We start from the raw sequence: 16,383 nt of genomic DNA on the forward strand, positions 1-16,383 counted from the left end.
CTATGCCAACCTTTTTATGGGCCACCTAGAGGAGACTTCCCTAGCCTACCAAAGCATCCCCAGTTTGGTTCAGATTCATTGATGATATCTTCTTGATCTGAACCCAGAGCCAAGACACCCTTTCTTTGTTCCATCACAACCTCAAAGCAAAGTAGACCACCCTGTGGCACAACATGCAGCTGAACATAACACGTTAGATTTCAATGACTGCTTCACTGCTCGAGCCATCTCCATCCATCCCTCCACCACCAGCTTTTCTGAACTGCATAGATGTGAGTTATTCTTACAATAGCTTCTATATAATGTCCCCACACCCTCCACCCAACTGTTTCCACCCCCTCTGTCCTAACATCTCCTCCTCATTCTCGTCTCCCACCTTGTTTCCTTGCAGCCCTCTTCCAATGCATCCGCTAATCTTTTCCAGCTCCTCTCCTTTTTTTTATTCCTTTTTTTCCTCACCTCCCTGCCCCACAGCCTCCTGACACTGTGCCTGTTGGGAGTCTAGCCCTGCACACACCTTCAGACAGCGTTCATCTCTCTCCCCACCTGTACACTACTATCCCTTCCCCTTCCCCTCTCTGTCTCCTCCGGATTGCTGCTTGCATCCCACGAGGTGTTGGATTGTGGCCTGTGTGTGTGTGTGTGTGTGTGTGTGTGTGTGTGTGTGTGTGTGTATGTCAAATGATTTATATATATGCCATAGGTATGTGAGCAACAATAATGGTGTGCTTACCATCAGAGTGCCACACTGAATTAATTTCATGTGCGTATTGGACCATGAAGAGATTCTGCCAGACAGATAGTGGCAGCTCCCCAGCCTCAGCACAGAGACTTAAGAGAAGGCTGTCCCTGAATATCCTTGTGACCAGCCCGGTTTCCATGTGGTGTACTGCATCAAAGGTCTTCAGGTAAAACAACCAAGCAGACTTGTACACCATGCAACCCTGATCATTTCAGCAGTATTTCAGACATCAAACCCCTGTGATGGTTTCATGGTTGCTGCTTAATCATTACCACCAGCACCCTGTGCAGACATATGTGGCTTAGATTGCTTATTTGTAGGAGCTCTTCTATAAGTGTTGGTTTGAATGTCCCAAATGTGTCACCTCACATGCAGACTCACTAATTTGTGACATGATTGTCCAGTTAGCACCTGATCTTGAGATCTAAACAAGGGCATTGACCTTGACTGACACTTCTTTAGCCACGGTTGCCCAGATTACAGAATCGCATGAACATAAGGCAGCAGCAAGGGATAGCCTTTCTGACAATTGGCAGGTGGTGCAATTAGGTGTTCACATTAAGCAGTCCCCAATGGCCTGTGTGATTATCCAGATGTCCATTGGTGATTCCAGTGTGATGACATCACAGTGCTACCCATCACCTGTATTGAGCTCTACGTGTTTGTATCGATTGTGGCATTGTAATTACCATCTGAGGCATTTTTCAGATCCTTGGCATCATTTGCCTTTCGCTCTCTGGGTGAACCAGCAGTCCTGACACAACTGTCTTTTGATATATGTTGGACATGATTTCCTGCACATGGAGACATGTCTGGGATATGCTGTCAGATGTGTAATTTAGTGATGGATTGTGACAGTCAGTGAGCCGGTGGTCAGTCATCAGGTACCTCTGTGTTTTCACTGGGCTCTGGGTCTGTCTCCAACACCTTATGCATGTTACGTCAGCGTATTTTGCTGATGTTGGTGGTGGATGGACAACTGGTTGAATATCAAGTACACACAGGAACAGTGGTCAGTCTCATTAACATAGATATATACAGGCTCTTGAGCTGCTCAGTGTTGCAACAGTCACTGCGTCAAGTTGTATCTTATAGTAAATAGTGTATTCCTTTGATGGGGCAATTATCCAACTCAGCACATTATAAGAACATAGAATGGTAACTTACATTGTTAGTGGTGAATCCCTTATTGGTGCAAAATATTTTTGGGTTAGATGTTGTTCTGTTTTTAGCTTCCAGACAGTTGACAAAGTCCATTTAATGTTTCAGTCGGTCCCATTTTAAGAATTTGGACTCCTTACTACAGTCATACAGCTAGCTGCTTTCGAATACCATGGGCAGGGCAGAAAATTTCGAGCACATGTTTCTCTTAAACTGCTGGTGGTGCCTAAATTTTGTCACGCCCACCCCATCCTATCCCATTTCATTCACTTCTCTACACATGATGAGGTGTAGGTCAAGTTGTAGCACTGGCAGGTTCAGGGCATCATTTCTTATATTTAATTGAGTCAGTGGATCACCCATCTGGTGGTGATTCAGAAGCCTGACACCACCATGTGCCTATGTAACAGTTTGAAACAGAAGGTCAATGTGCAATGTGTCACTGAATCATATCCTATTCCACAGCCAGAGGTTTTGTTGGGAAAGTTGTCAGGGAGCCAATATTTTTCACACATTGACTTGTACAATGTGTACCTGCTCTTACTGTCCAATGCAGTTTCTCAGACTTTCTCGATGCTCAGCACCCCGTTGGGCTCTACCAGTGTAATTGCTTGTGATTTGAAATCTCTCCTGTCCCAGGAATTTCTCAACAATATTTGGAATAGTTGATTCAAGACCTTTCTTGTTGCCTGAACTACCTTGAAGACATCTGGAAAAGCGCAAATTTTTCTCCCAAAATGTGCTTTTTTGGGACATATCCCTGTGAACAAACACATCTAAGCCACAAAAAACTGCTGGTGCCTAAGAAACTGAAGGAGCTCCAGTCTTTTTTGGGCAAGATTTCATATTATGCTAAATTCATTTTCTGGGCTAAGCACATCTACCATCCTCTTTAACTGGCTTTACTAAAAGGGCACAGTTTGTCTGATCTGTGGATTGTCAATGAACTACTCTTTCCTCAAGCAGTGTTTGCGTTCTGCTCCTTGTTTGGCTTCTTTAATGTGGGTAAACCTTTAACCCTGGCCTGTGATGGTCCCTGTATGGCACTGATTGGGTTCTGCCACATCAGAACCCAAATGGCACAGACCAGCCCACTGCCTAGGCATCAAAGATGCTTTCCACTGCACAGCAGAATTATTCAAGAGTGGAAAAGAAGATGCTGGTGATTGTTTTCGGATCCCAGGTTCGACTCCTGGCTGGGTTGAGGATTTTCTTTGCCCGGGGACTGGGTGTTTGTGTTGTCATCATCATTTCATCATCATCATCATTTGTGAGAGTTATTAGATTGGATTGTGAAAAGAAAATGGAGTGTGTAAAAATTGAGACTTCGTACGGGCACAGATGACCATGCAGTTGAGCACCCCACAAACCAAACAACATCGTCATCATCATCATTGTTTTCGGAATTAAAAAGTTTTGTGTTTTCATGTATGAGCAAGACACTGGTTTCCTTATTTGACCCTCATTCCAAGCTACCAAATAGGACTGCCCACCGATTGCACGGGTGGGCGCTCTTTCTAAGTTATTATTGCTATTACATTTGTTACTGTTTTATCTCTCAGCCTACAAATGTTGATGTGCTGTCACAACTACCAGTGGGGCCTGCTCTATAGTTCAATCAGCAGGAGGATGTCTTGTTTGCATTGGATGAAACCATGCAACAAACTCTTGACATATTTTCCACTGGTAGTACAGGAGGCCACACAGCAACGGATCTGTTTTTCTGGAAAATCATGTTGGCTGTCCAAATTGGTTAGCCAAAGCATGATCCCTTCCCTCTTAGTCCCCCTTCACACTCTGTGCCGCCTTCCCTTCACCCGTTGTCTCAAGCCCCAGTGAGGCTCACTCCAGCATCTCCCAAGTAGAGCTCGTGGACTTCGGTCCACCCTCCCCCTCCTCCTCCTACTCCTCCTCCTCCTCCTCTTCCTCCTCCACATACTCTCCTTCCTCACCAGTGGATGTACCCTTGTCTCACTGCTGCTGGTGGAGCATCTGTTGTCTTCACCTCTGCACCTCTAGCAGAGTCAGTGGCATTGGCATTGGCATTGGCCCTCCAGTGGCCACTGTTTTGCTCAGGTTTCTGGCACTCTCTGGTTCTGCCGCAGAGGTTATGACCCAAGCCTGGCCTTTTCAGGGAGGAGGGATATAGTATCCTTGCCAACAGACCTCATGATGGAAACAGATAAGCTGGTGTGGTTATCATGGCAGAATAATGCAGACAACTGCTTTCGGGGGGGGGGGGGGGGGGGGGCAAAAGAGATGTGTTCACCTGCTGGCAGCAGCAAGCTGAGCAGGGCAATTCTAACACTGAGTTCATCCATCACAGACCTATCTTTGTGCCTAATGTTGTTTCCATGTGCTCAGACATCAGCCTCCTGCACCTGCTGTGTGTTGTGTTCATGCCCATTTATGTTTCTGTGCAGTTTTTGGATGTTCTGTTGCCTTGCAGATTAATTCATATGGCAAGTTCTCATTTCCTATTGCAAGATTCTTTTCTCCAGCATGCAGTCAAGCCACCATTGGCTTGTACAGTAACATGTGCTGACAGTGTTTTTTAGAGGAACTGTAATGCTTGTGTAGATACTAGAGCTTCCAAACAGTATTTTAGGATTTCTGATGGTCAATGTTGTGTAACGACTTCCAACAGTGCCAGGTGAAGTGGCATCTCCTAAATTCACACTGAAAATGATTGTGAAGTCACCTGGTATCTGAGACCCAGACAATTTGGCAGTTGATCAGCTCCCTGGTTTAGATCCTGCAACTAGTGAGGTCAACAATATGAAAGTTATTCAGTCATGTATGATCTTTCCCAGATTTCAGAGGAGAAATCAAAACACCCTTATTTCCTGAGTCAAAAAACTATCCTGTTCTACGGGTGTCATTCAGTAATTAAAAAGACAATTTGGTCTGGGGAAAAGCCGTTAGCAGGGCAAGTTTGGCAATTTTATTGGTTTCAGTTGGCATCACTGGGATGAGCCCTGATCAGCTGATGTATCAACAATGTTCCATTTATAACCTGAAAAATACATTTCAAGATGGTGAGTCCGCTTCAAACATCCATGTTAGTTGAACAACATTCTGTTATTTGTTTTTTACTTGCTGAAGGCGAGAAACGAGTGATTATTACTGTAGAAATGTCTTAAGTTTATGGTGAAGGTTGTAGAAATTGTGCAAATTTTTACATGTGGGTAGAGCAGTTCAAAAATGGTCATGACTCAGTGAATGACAAACACTGTTCTGGCCAACCAGTTGCAGTTTCAACTTCCTTACTTGAAAGTCAAATTGATGACATTATTCATGCTGACTGCCATGTGACTGTGGAAATGATAGTTGGTAAGGTTCATGTTAGTACTGGTACAGTTCATAACATTATCTGTAACAAGCTAAAGTACTGCAAAACATGTGCAAGATGGGCCCCAAGGGAGTTGACGCAGCTACACAAAGAAACAAGATTGAGAGTGTGCACAGAGCTAAAGGGATGTTACGAAAGAGAAGGTGAGCACTTCCTCAACAAAATTTTAACTTGTGATGACACTTGGGTTAACTATTATGAGCCATAATCAAAAAGACAAAGCATGGAGCAGAAGCAAACCAACTCACCAGTCAAGAAAAAGTTCAAAACCCAAGTATCAGCGGGAAAAGTCTTGTTGATAGTGTCTTGGGATGCTGAAGGTCCAGTTTTTTGTGTTTATATCAAAGAGCAGGATACAATGAACAACCAACACTACTCGAACGTGATTTTACACAAGGTGAAGACAGCCATGAGAGAGAGATGTCATGGAGCTCGATTAGAGGTGTGATTCTCCAAGCAAGACAACACATGTCCTCATATTGCTCAACTAATCCATGAAACCATTGACAAAAGGGCTGGGAAGTACTGCCTCATCCTCCTTACAGTATTGATTTAGTACCTAGCGATTTCCATTTGTTTGGTGCACTGAAGGAGGCATTAGCTGGGGAGAGGTTCCAGGACAACGAGGATGTGAAAAAGTTTGTGTTAAATTGGTTCGAACATCAAGATAAAGAGTTCTTTGCAGCTGGCATAAAAAAGTTTGTAGCCTGTTGGAACAAGTGCCTAAATCTTCAAGCAGATTATGTTAAAAAGTAGAAAAAGTATTATTTTGTAAAAAAAAAAAAAATACTTTTTTCTCCATACCAATTTGTCTCTTTAATTATTGAATGACCCTCGTATATACGAAATTAAAAATTCAGGGAAGATTTCTTCAGCATTTCCAATGGGTTGTCACAGTATGCCATAGTGGTCTTACTGTGAGCTGGTGATGTGTCATGTGCCACAGACATTGACATGTCTAGCTCCAACATTGATAATGAACAACTGTATGTAACTCTTCAGGCTACCCCGGCGAGATCCAACATTGATAATGAACAACTGTATGTAACTCTTCAGGCTACCCCGGCGAGATCTTGACATGTGGAATAATCGGGTCTACTGCCGGATGTTTGTGTCCCTCAGGCACAATATTTCGACCACGTAACTCGTTGCCTTCTTCAGATGCTACCTGAGACTGCTGTGTTGGAGAATCCTGTACAGTATTTATGCTCAGAGGGCGCTGGGTGCTCTCTTTGCTGTCCGCGCCCACCTGGCGCTGCTTGTAAGGTGTTATCTCTTCCCCAGTGCTCCCTCGGACGTCAACGCCCAACTTCTGCGCCATCTATGGTAGCTCTCTGAGGCCTGTCCTGTGTTGGACGTTCCATTCGTGGTCCGCGACCGCTTGGCACTGCTCCTGAGGTGTTGGCACTTGCCTGGTGCTCTGACGGTCATCTGTGTTCGGCTCTTCCATCATCTGCGATCGTGGCGACTGTCAGAGGCCGGTCTTGCGATGGGAGTTGCGTTTGCTGTCTGCGCCCGCCTGGCGCTGCTCCTGTGATGTTACTACTTCTTGAGGAGTTTCTTGGTTCATTTCGGTGAGGGTGGCAATGGGCAGCCCTTTATCACCACTGGTAGCCAACCTTTTCATGGAAAGGTACGAAGGCGAGGCACTTGCATCGGCCACTTACCGACCCAAGTGTTTTCTTAGGTATGACGATGACACTTTTGTCAGTTGGCCCCATGGTAGGGAGAAGCTAGATGACTTTTTGGAACATCTAAATTCACGCCACCCAAGTATAAAATTTACTATGGAGCTAGAGAAAGATGGACAGCTCCCATTCTTGGATGTCCTGGTCAAAATGGCACTCTGGTGCACAGTGTGTATCCTAAGACCACCCACACTGACTTATACCTTCAAGCCAGTAGCTGCCACCACCTGGCACAGAAGAACGGAGTCTGGAAAGTCTGGCCACAGAGATAGAACATCTACAGCTGGTGTTCAGCAGAAATGGATACTCCTCCACAGACATCCAAAGGGCACTTTGTACTACCAGCCAACCACAGGGTACACAAGAGGAGCCAGAGGAGGCGAAGGAGGTGGCATACCTGCCATATGCTGGACCTATTTCTGCAAATATCAGCAGAATTCTTTCAAAATATGATATAAAGAGTATCTTCTGTCCACCCTCCAAAATTGGGACAATGCTAGGGAGTGTGAAGGACGACCTGGGGCTACGTAAACCAGGCATTTACAACATCCTGTGTCAATGTGGAAAGTCATACATTGGCCAGACAACCAGGACTTTCGACGTCAGGTGCAAAGGACACCAGAGGCACACCAGACTCAGACAGACAACAAAATCTGCCATAGCAGAGCACTGTCAGGAGCTCGGCCACTCAATGGACTACAACAACACCAAAATTGTGATACAGACACCAAGATTTTGGGACAGTGTCATAAAGGAGACCATCAAGATTTAAGGTCACAGACAACCTAATAAACCGAGACAGTGGTTACCAGCTCAACTCGGCGTGGAGTCTGGCTTTGGAGCTTATCAGGGCCCAACGAAATGAACCAAGAAACTCCTCAAGAAGTATTAACACCGCAGGAGTAGCGCCAGCAGGCGCGGACCGCAAACGCAACTCCCGACGTGGGACAGACCTCTGACAGCCGCCACGACCGCAGATGATGGACGAGCCGAGCATGGACGACCGTCGGAGCACCAGGGAAGTGCTAACACCTCAGGAGCAGCGCCAAGCGCGCGTGGACCACGAACAGAATGCCTGACACAGGACAGGCCTCAGAAAGCTGCCACAGATGGCACAGATGTCAGACGCAGACGTCCGAGGGAGCACCAGGAAAGAGACAACACATTACAAGCAGCGCCCGAAATATTGTGCAGAGCGACACAAACATCCGGCAGTAGACCCGATTATTCCACATGTCAAAAACTGTATGTTTTGTCACTGGTAGTAACAAAATACCAACTAATTCTCCCAGTAATTACTCTCTGGTAGTGGAATGTTGTGAATAGTAGTGGTTTGAATAAGGTGACATGACATGGTCTGAAGAATGTATCTTTTTTTCTGTTGTGCACAATTCCACTCCTCACTTCGCTATTAATACATCATCTTTTGGCCCTCCTTTAAATCCTGTCGATTGCCTTCTGATATATTCTAGTGGTGTCAGATGCGAGAAGGTGCCAGACACCAAATGTATCAGGATGACCAAATGTAGCAGGAAGAGGTAGAAGGCACCATATTAACTCTCGTCCGAGCTTTCCAAATGATTTGTTTTTTTCCACTACCGTTCCCAGTTCACCTTGGTCCACACCATAGGCTCTCGCAATGCTGAGGCCACCACCCCAGCGATCCAGTGCAATGCGCTGCTGTGTGTCGGCCTTGTAGTACCGAGCCATCAGAGCTGCACCAGCAGCCGGCTCAGTGGTCTTCTTCCCCATTGACTCGGCACTGCGCTGCTGGGAACCGCTGAGCGGCCCACTGCTTCCTTCCTTGTGTAGCTGAGATCATGGCAACCTCAAGTGCCCGCGATCCAGCGTCTGAATCTGCAGCCCTCGCCTCGGGATGCCTCCGGCATGTGTTGGAAGCCAGGATGACTGCCCACAGTAGCAAGCCGTGGAGTGGCCAGCTGCTTACTAGCTGGCTACGAACACTGCGTCAGCCTCAGAGGGTCGAACTAGCGATCCGCTGTGGACTGGATTGCAGGCGCCCCATCTGCTACTGTGTGTAGCTGGTGGTGTGACATGCCCCACCATCCAGGAGAGCTGGCACACTTGAATGACTCTCGTTAGAAAATGGCACCTATTTATAAAAGGCTGTGCGCCCCTGTTTTGCTAATGCATGGCTCTGAGTCACATACTCAGTTATGCCAGTGGGCCCCTTCTGCCTGTAGCTTGCACCATGCAAACCTCTCCTATGGCCTCCATTCTACTTGGCAATCGCTGGTATGCGTAACTCACTGCAATCCAGCCTGCACCTGGCTGTAACTTGTGCTAAGAATATTGCACAAAACTAACATTTCCTTTCCTATATGGTGGTGCTGCTACATTATTCCCCTCTTCGGAAAGACCTTGTTCCCGGGTCAACCCTAAACTAACTCTTAACTTGTTTGGGTCAGCACCTATGGCATATTTCCTTACTATTAGAAAACTTAAATGTGCTCTTGTGCCCCTTAAAACCATTACCTGAAACAAATCTTAAAAATTCCTTACTGGACCACCACCACTTGATCCCCTCCTGCAGGTCCGGGGGTTAGAATAGGCCCGAGGTAGTCCTGCCTGTCGTAAGAGGCAATTAAAAGGAGTCCCTCCCCCTCAAGGGGGTAGTTAGTGCCTGCGTCCGGAGACGGACGATTTCACGACCTATATTTGCGTTCATTTTGGTTTTTCACTTCTTCTGGTTTCTTCCTTCCTTTGGTTGGTTCCTTTCTTTGTTCTTCTCCATCTCACTGTCTTACTTACTCTTTCCCTTGCCTCCTTCTCCTTGCATCCTCCTCCTTGCCTTCTCTGGTCTCCGCCTGGGCGTTTGAGACAGTCTGTCCTTTCTTTCCCTCTCTCCTTTCTTGTTCCTCTTCTTCCTTCCTCCCTGTGCGTGCCTGAAGGCCGACCCACGTGTTTGCACGCATAGCCGTTGATGGGGTAACGCGTAATTCCCCACCCTGGGTAGACAAGTAAGGCACGCACGTACCCCCTGGTAAAGGCCAGGCCCAGGGAGGGGTGATTGCCTGAGCTGACACCTTCCGACCATGCCGATTGGTCCCTCCATCCGTTTCTCGGGAGGTGTGACCAGAGGTGTGAACAATCACCTAAGGCGGGAGTGCCCTCTGAGAGGGTCCCACAAGGAAGGAGCGCGCCATTGGAGATGCTGGCAATCATGGGGGATTCCTCCGCAATGGATTTCTCTTCTTCTTCTCTCTCAACTTCTGCCCACAAACGGAAACTTGACCAGCCACCAGTGACAGAAGTACTACCGCCTGCCCCACAGTTCCTCGTAGTTTCTCGATCTGAGGACGGAAAGGATTTTTCCTCTGTCAACCCTTTCATTATCCAGTAGGGCGTAGATGCTATAGCCGGATCGGTCAAGTCTTGTACCAGATTGCGTAATGGTACCTTGTTACTAGAAACTGAGAGCACCTTTCAGGCACAAAAACTGCTTAGGGCCACACTCCTGTACACGTTCCCTGTCCGGGTGGAGGCTCACCGCACTTTGAATTCGTCTCGTGGTGTGGTATATACTAGATCACTCGACGGATTGACTGACGAGCAGATTCAGTCTTTCCTCGCTGAGCAGGGCGTGACGGCTGTCCATAGGGTCATGAAAAAGGTCAACAATGACCTTGTACCACCCCGGACACTTTTCTTGACCTTTGATAGTATTCAGCTGCCGTCGCGCATCAAAGCAGGCTACGAGGTTATTTCTGTTCGCCCCTATGTCCCGTCACCTACGCCCTGCTACCAGTGTCAGCGTTTTAATCACACTCACCAATCTTGTTCCAATGCGGCTAAATGTGTCACTTGTGGCAGGGATGCCCATGAGGGTGACTGTCCACCTCCGTCTCCTCGTTGTGTGAACTGTCACGGTGACCATGCAGCGTCCTCCCGCGACTGTCCCATCTACAAGGAAGAACGCTGTATCCAAGAAATTCGGGTCAAAGAGAAAGTGTCCAACTCGGCTGCTCGCAAGCTATTTGCTAGTAGGAAGCCCACGTTGCTCCCAGCGGGGAAATACAGTACTGTCTTTGCCTCTCCTCGGACTACCAGGGAGGTGGCGACGCAGACATGCGATCTGACCTTCAACACTAGGGTCGTCCGTTCGGCCAGTGCTAAGATCGCCCGGTCGACGTCTCCTCTTCCTCCCGTCACCCCTCCGACACAAGCACCTTTATCAGCTTCTGCCAGGACGAAGACCCTGAAGTCAGATGCACGGGCCTTCAAGAAGGAACCGTCTCGTGCAGACCTCCTACGTACCTCGAACTCTCAGCTATCGACCAATACTTCCACAAAGTGACCTTCCAAGAAGGCTCATAGGAAGCACAGTTCTCCTTCCACGCCACGGCGCATTTCTTCTCCTGCGCCACCCAGCAGTTGCCGCCCCAGGCCGTCATCCGTTTCGCCTGGCCGCACCGCTGGTAGCCGAACATCTGGCCGTTCACCAGCGGAGGAAGCTCCCCCTCCCGGCCATCTTAACAAGATGACCAATGAACCTATAGAACAAATGGACGATTACTGTCCGCCTACTGCTAGCGGCGGCAGTGCTCGCTCGAAGCTGAGCCCTCAGCGGCCTTCAAGATGATCCCTTCTTGCATCTTCTTCTTCTCACAGTGGCACTTATTCACTGGAATATTCACAGCATTTGCTCCAACCGAGAGGACTTGAAATTGCTGCTCCGCTTGCACTGTCCGCTCGTCGTAGCCCTCCAGGAAACGAAGCTATGCCCATGCGATCAAATTGCCCTGGCACACTACACCTCTGTGTGTTTTGACCTACCCCCTGTGGTAGGTATTCCGGCTCATGGAGAGGTTATGTTGCTGGTCCGGGATGATATCTACTATGATCCCATCACATTGCACACCGGCCTGCAGGCAGTTGCCATCCGGATTACTCTCCCCACTTTTACATTTTCCATTTGTACTGTTTACACTCCATCGTCGTCTGCCATTACCAGGGCAGACATGATGCAAATTATTGCTCAGCTACCTGCACCATTCTTGTTAACTGGAGACTTCAATGCTCACCATCCTCTTTGGGGCTCTCCAGCATCCTGTCCGAGGGGCTCCCTGTTAGCAGACGTTTTCAACCAGCTCAAAATTGTCTGCCTCAATACTGGCGCCCCTACTTTCCTTTCAGACACCTCTCACACCTATTCCCATTTAGACCTCTCTGTATGTACTACCCAACTTGCACGCTGGTTTGAGTGGTATGCGCTTTCTGATACATATTCGAGCAACCACTTCCCGTGTGTTATCCATCTCCTGCATCGTACCCCCCTCGGTGCTCAACTAGTTGGAACATCTCCAAAGCAGACTGGGGGCTCTTCTCTTCCAGGGCAACCTTTCAGGATCAAACCTTCACAAGCTGCGATAGTCAGGCCGCACACCTCACGGAAATCATTCTCACTGCTGCTGAATATTCCATCCCTCACACTACTTCTTTTCCACGCCACGTACCGGTCCCCTGGTGGACCGCAGCATGTAGAGACGCTTTACGTGCTCGTCGACATGCTTTACGCGCCTTTAAACGCCACCCTACAGTGGCGAATTGTATCAATTATAAATGATTACGTGCGCAGTGTCGTCGTATTTTTAAAGAAAGCAAGAAAGCCAGCTGAGCTGCTTTCACAAGCACCTTCAACAGTTTTACTCCTTCTTCTGTTGTCTGGAGTAGCCTGCGCCGGCTATCTGGCACTAAGGTCCACTCACCAGTTTCTGGCTTGACGGTTGCGAATGACGTCCTTGTGGCCCCTGAGGATGTCTCCAATGCCTTCGGCCGCTTTTTCGCAGAGGTTTCGAGCTCCACTCATTACCCCCCTGCCTTCCTCCACCGAAAACAGGCAGAGGAGGCTTGGCCACCTAACTTCCAGTCCTCGAATCGTGAAAGTTACAATGCCCCATTCACCATGCGGGAACTCGAAAATGCACTTGCCCAGTCATGGTCCTCTGCTCCAGGGCCTGATTCTATTCATATTCAGATGCTGAAGAACCTTTCTCCTGCGGGTAAAGGTTTCCTTCTTCGTACTTACGATCGCATCTGGATTGAGGGACATGTTCCCGCATACTGGTGCGAGTCTATTGTTGTGCCAATTCCTAAGCCGGGGAAGGACAAGCACTTTCCTTCCAGTTATCGACTCATCTCGCTTACCAGCTGTGTCTGTAAGGTGATGGAGCGCATGGTTAACTCTCGTTTGGTTGAGCTGCTCGAATCTCAACGCCTACTTAACAATGTACAATGTGGATTTCGTAGGCGCCGCTCTGCTGTTGATCATCTGGTTACATTGTCGACCTTCATTATGAATAACTTCTTGCGGAAGTGCCCGACCGCAGCTGTGTTTTTTGATTTGGGGAAGGCTTACGGCACCTGTTGGAGGGCGGGCATTCTCCACACCATGCATACATGGGGCTTTCGCGGTCGCTTCCCTCTTTTTATTCGTTCCTTTTTAATGAATCGACAGTTCAGGGTATGTGTGGGTTCTGTCCTGTCAGACACCTTTCGCCAGGAGAATGGGGTGCCACAGGGCTCCGATTTGAGCGTCGCTCTCTCTGCCATAGCGATCAATCCAATAATGGATTGCCTCCCAGATGATGTATCAGGCTCCCTTTTCGTGGACGATTTTACCATCTATTGCAGTGCACAGCGTACATGTTTCCTGGAGCGCTGTCTTCAGCGTTCTCTTGACCGTCTTTACTCCTGGAGTGTCACCAATGGCTTCCGTTTTTCTGCCGAGAAAACGGTCTGTATTAACTTCTGGCGCTACAAAGAGTTTCTCCCACCGTCCTTACGACTCGGTCCCGTTGCTCTCCCATTCGTGGAGACAACAAAATTTTTAGGTCTTACATTTGACAGGAAACTTAGCTGGTCTCCACATGTGTCATATTTGGCTGCCCGTTGTACCCGTTCTCTAAATGTCCTCCGTGTTCTCAGTGGCACGTCGTGGGGAGCGGATCAAACCGTCCTACTTCGCCTATATCGGTCGATCGTCCACTCCAAGCTGGATTATGGGTGCTTTTAATACTCCTCTGCACGGCTGTCCATCTTACGCCGCCTCAACTCCATACAACATCGGGGTTTACGGCTTGCGATCGGAGCGTTTTATGCTAGTCCCGTCGAGAGTCTTCATGCTGAAGCCGGTGAATTGCCACTCACCTACCAGCGCAATATACTGCTTTGTCGTTACGCCTGTCGGCTACTAAACCCTGGAGTTCGCTTTTGTCGCCTCCTTCAATACCTTGATTTTTCACTCCCTGCAACCTTTAGAGTGGGCGAGAGCAACACGCCACCTTGGCTCCAGGCTCAGGTTCGCGTTCACCTTGACCTCCGCTCGCTCCCAAAGGAGGTTACCCCCTGTTCGGTATACCACTCCCGTTTTGTCGAACTTCATTCGAAGTTCATTAATATGACCTTCATTTATACAGATGGATCTAAGACCAATGACGGGGTCGGGTGTTCTTTTATTGTCGGGGCACAAAGTTTCAAATACCGGCTACATGGTTATTGTTCGGTCTTCACAGCTGAGCTCTTCGCCCTCTACCAGGCTGTTCCTTACGTCTACCGCCACCGACATTCTACTATGTCATCTGCTCCGATTCTCTGAGCGCCATCCAGAGCCTCAGTGATCCGTATCTGGTTCACCCTTTCGTGCATGGTTCACCCTTTCGTGCACCGGATCCAACACTCTCTTCAGCAGCTGGTGGACGACGGGTCTTCAGTTAGCTTTATGTGGTTTCCTGGCCATGTCGGTATCCCTGGGAAAGAAGCTGCAGATGCCACGGCCAAGGCTGCGGTCCTTCAGCCTCGGACAGCTTCTTGTTGTGTCCCTTCATCAGATTGTAGCACGGTCATTTGTCGGCGCATTTTATCCCTGTGGCATGCTGATTGGGCTGCACTTACGGACAACAAGCTTCGGGCCTTGAAACCTCTTCCCGCAGCTTGGAAATCCTCCTCACATCCTTCTCGGCAGGAGGAGGTCGTTTTGGCCTGGCTACGAATTGGACACTGCCAGTTCAGCCATCGCCATCTCCTGACGGCAGCGCCGGCGCTGTTCTGTCCATGTGGGCAATTGCTGACGGTCCGCCACATTTTAACGTCCTGTCCGAATTTTACTACACTGCGTCTTGATCTTGGGCAGATGACCCAGGAGCTGCTGCTCGCATTCTTCGTTTTACCAACTTGGCACACCTGTCTAAGGACCTTTGATTATGCTGTAGTTTTTTAATCCTATGCCTGTTAATACGTCTTTTATACTGTTGTCCCTTTTAGTAGCTGTTTTAAACTTGTGCCTCGCGGTGCATTCCTTAGTCAGGGCGCTAATGACCATTGTAGTTGTGCGACCTAAAAAAAAAAAAAAAAAAAAAAAAAAAAAAAAAAAAAAAAAAAAAAAAACAAAAAAAAAAAAAAACACTTGATCAACCCCTTACCTACTTATCTCACGCTTTCGGTATCCAATCCAATGGGACTTGGACTATCCTTGATTCCCTCTTGGAATTAGCTATCTGCCTGATCAGAAAGAAAACAACACATAACAAAGTTAGCAGAGAGGTGCTCAAAATGATCATTATTTGCCGTTGCCTTTCCCAATCCTGAGGGACATGTTGCATGAGCTGTTCAGCTGATATGTGCCCCTCTTGCTCTATAATGAACTGGTTTACGGATCTCAACAGACCTGACTCCAGAGTTTGATTTAACAAGGACAGATTCTGTCTTGGCAAAAACTCTGAAGTGGCTTCTGGCCTCTACAGCTGTGGCTGCGTAACATTCAATTGCTTGACTTCTGAAATTGAGGCTGGCAGATGGAAGGTTGGTCCTATTATGTTATACTTAGTTCCAGTGATTAAAATTCCGCTCCCCTCGAGCTCTATATGTTTCGCTTCTGCAAATACTCCCCGCTCAAAACAACTTGCTAGTACTACCAAATTCTCATAGGTGGAGAAAATCCAATGCATCCCAACCCTTTGCAAGCTCAATTTTGGCTCCATGATGTTCCTTGGACAGTCTATTCCTTCACCCTAGCTAAAAGTAACTGCACCGTGCATGTGTCCCATATTTGTAGCTTCACAGTTTTTTCTCCAGCATTTACTATTTTCGATCCAAACTCAACATTGATTGTATGACTACTCTCATCCTTAATTTTACATTACATGAACTGGTGCAATAAACATGACTTTCCTGACCCAGCACAGTCGATAACTAAACATTTAAACAGGAAATCTTATAACTCTGACATCATTCAACACATATTTATTACGGCTTTGCCGCAAAATTTACTCCGCAGCATTTATTTCTCCAGAAATGCATTTGATTTCTCCTCCAACAACACTCCACATACATCAGACGCTACACTTCCCCTTTCAGTGACCTGGGGGCAGGGCTCACCATCACCCTTCCTCCTTCTTCAGAAGGACTGCTGCCCCAGCAGG

Source organism: Schistocerca gregaria, chromosome 1 (assembly GCF_023897955.1).
Source record: "Schistocerca gregaria isolate iqSchGreg1 chromosome 1, iqSchGreg1.2, whole genome shotgun sequence".
Taxonomy (NCBI): domain Eukaryota; kingdom Metazoa; phylum Arthropoda; class Insecta; order Orthoptera; family Acrididae; genus Schistocerca; species Schistocerca gregaria.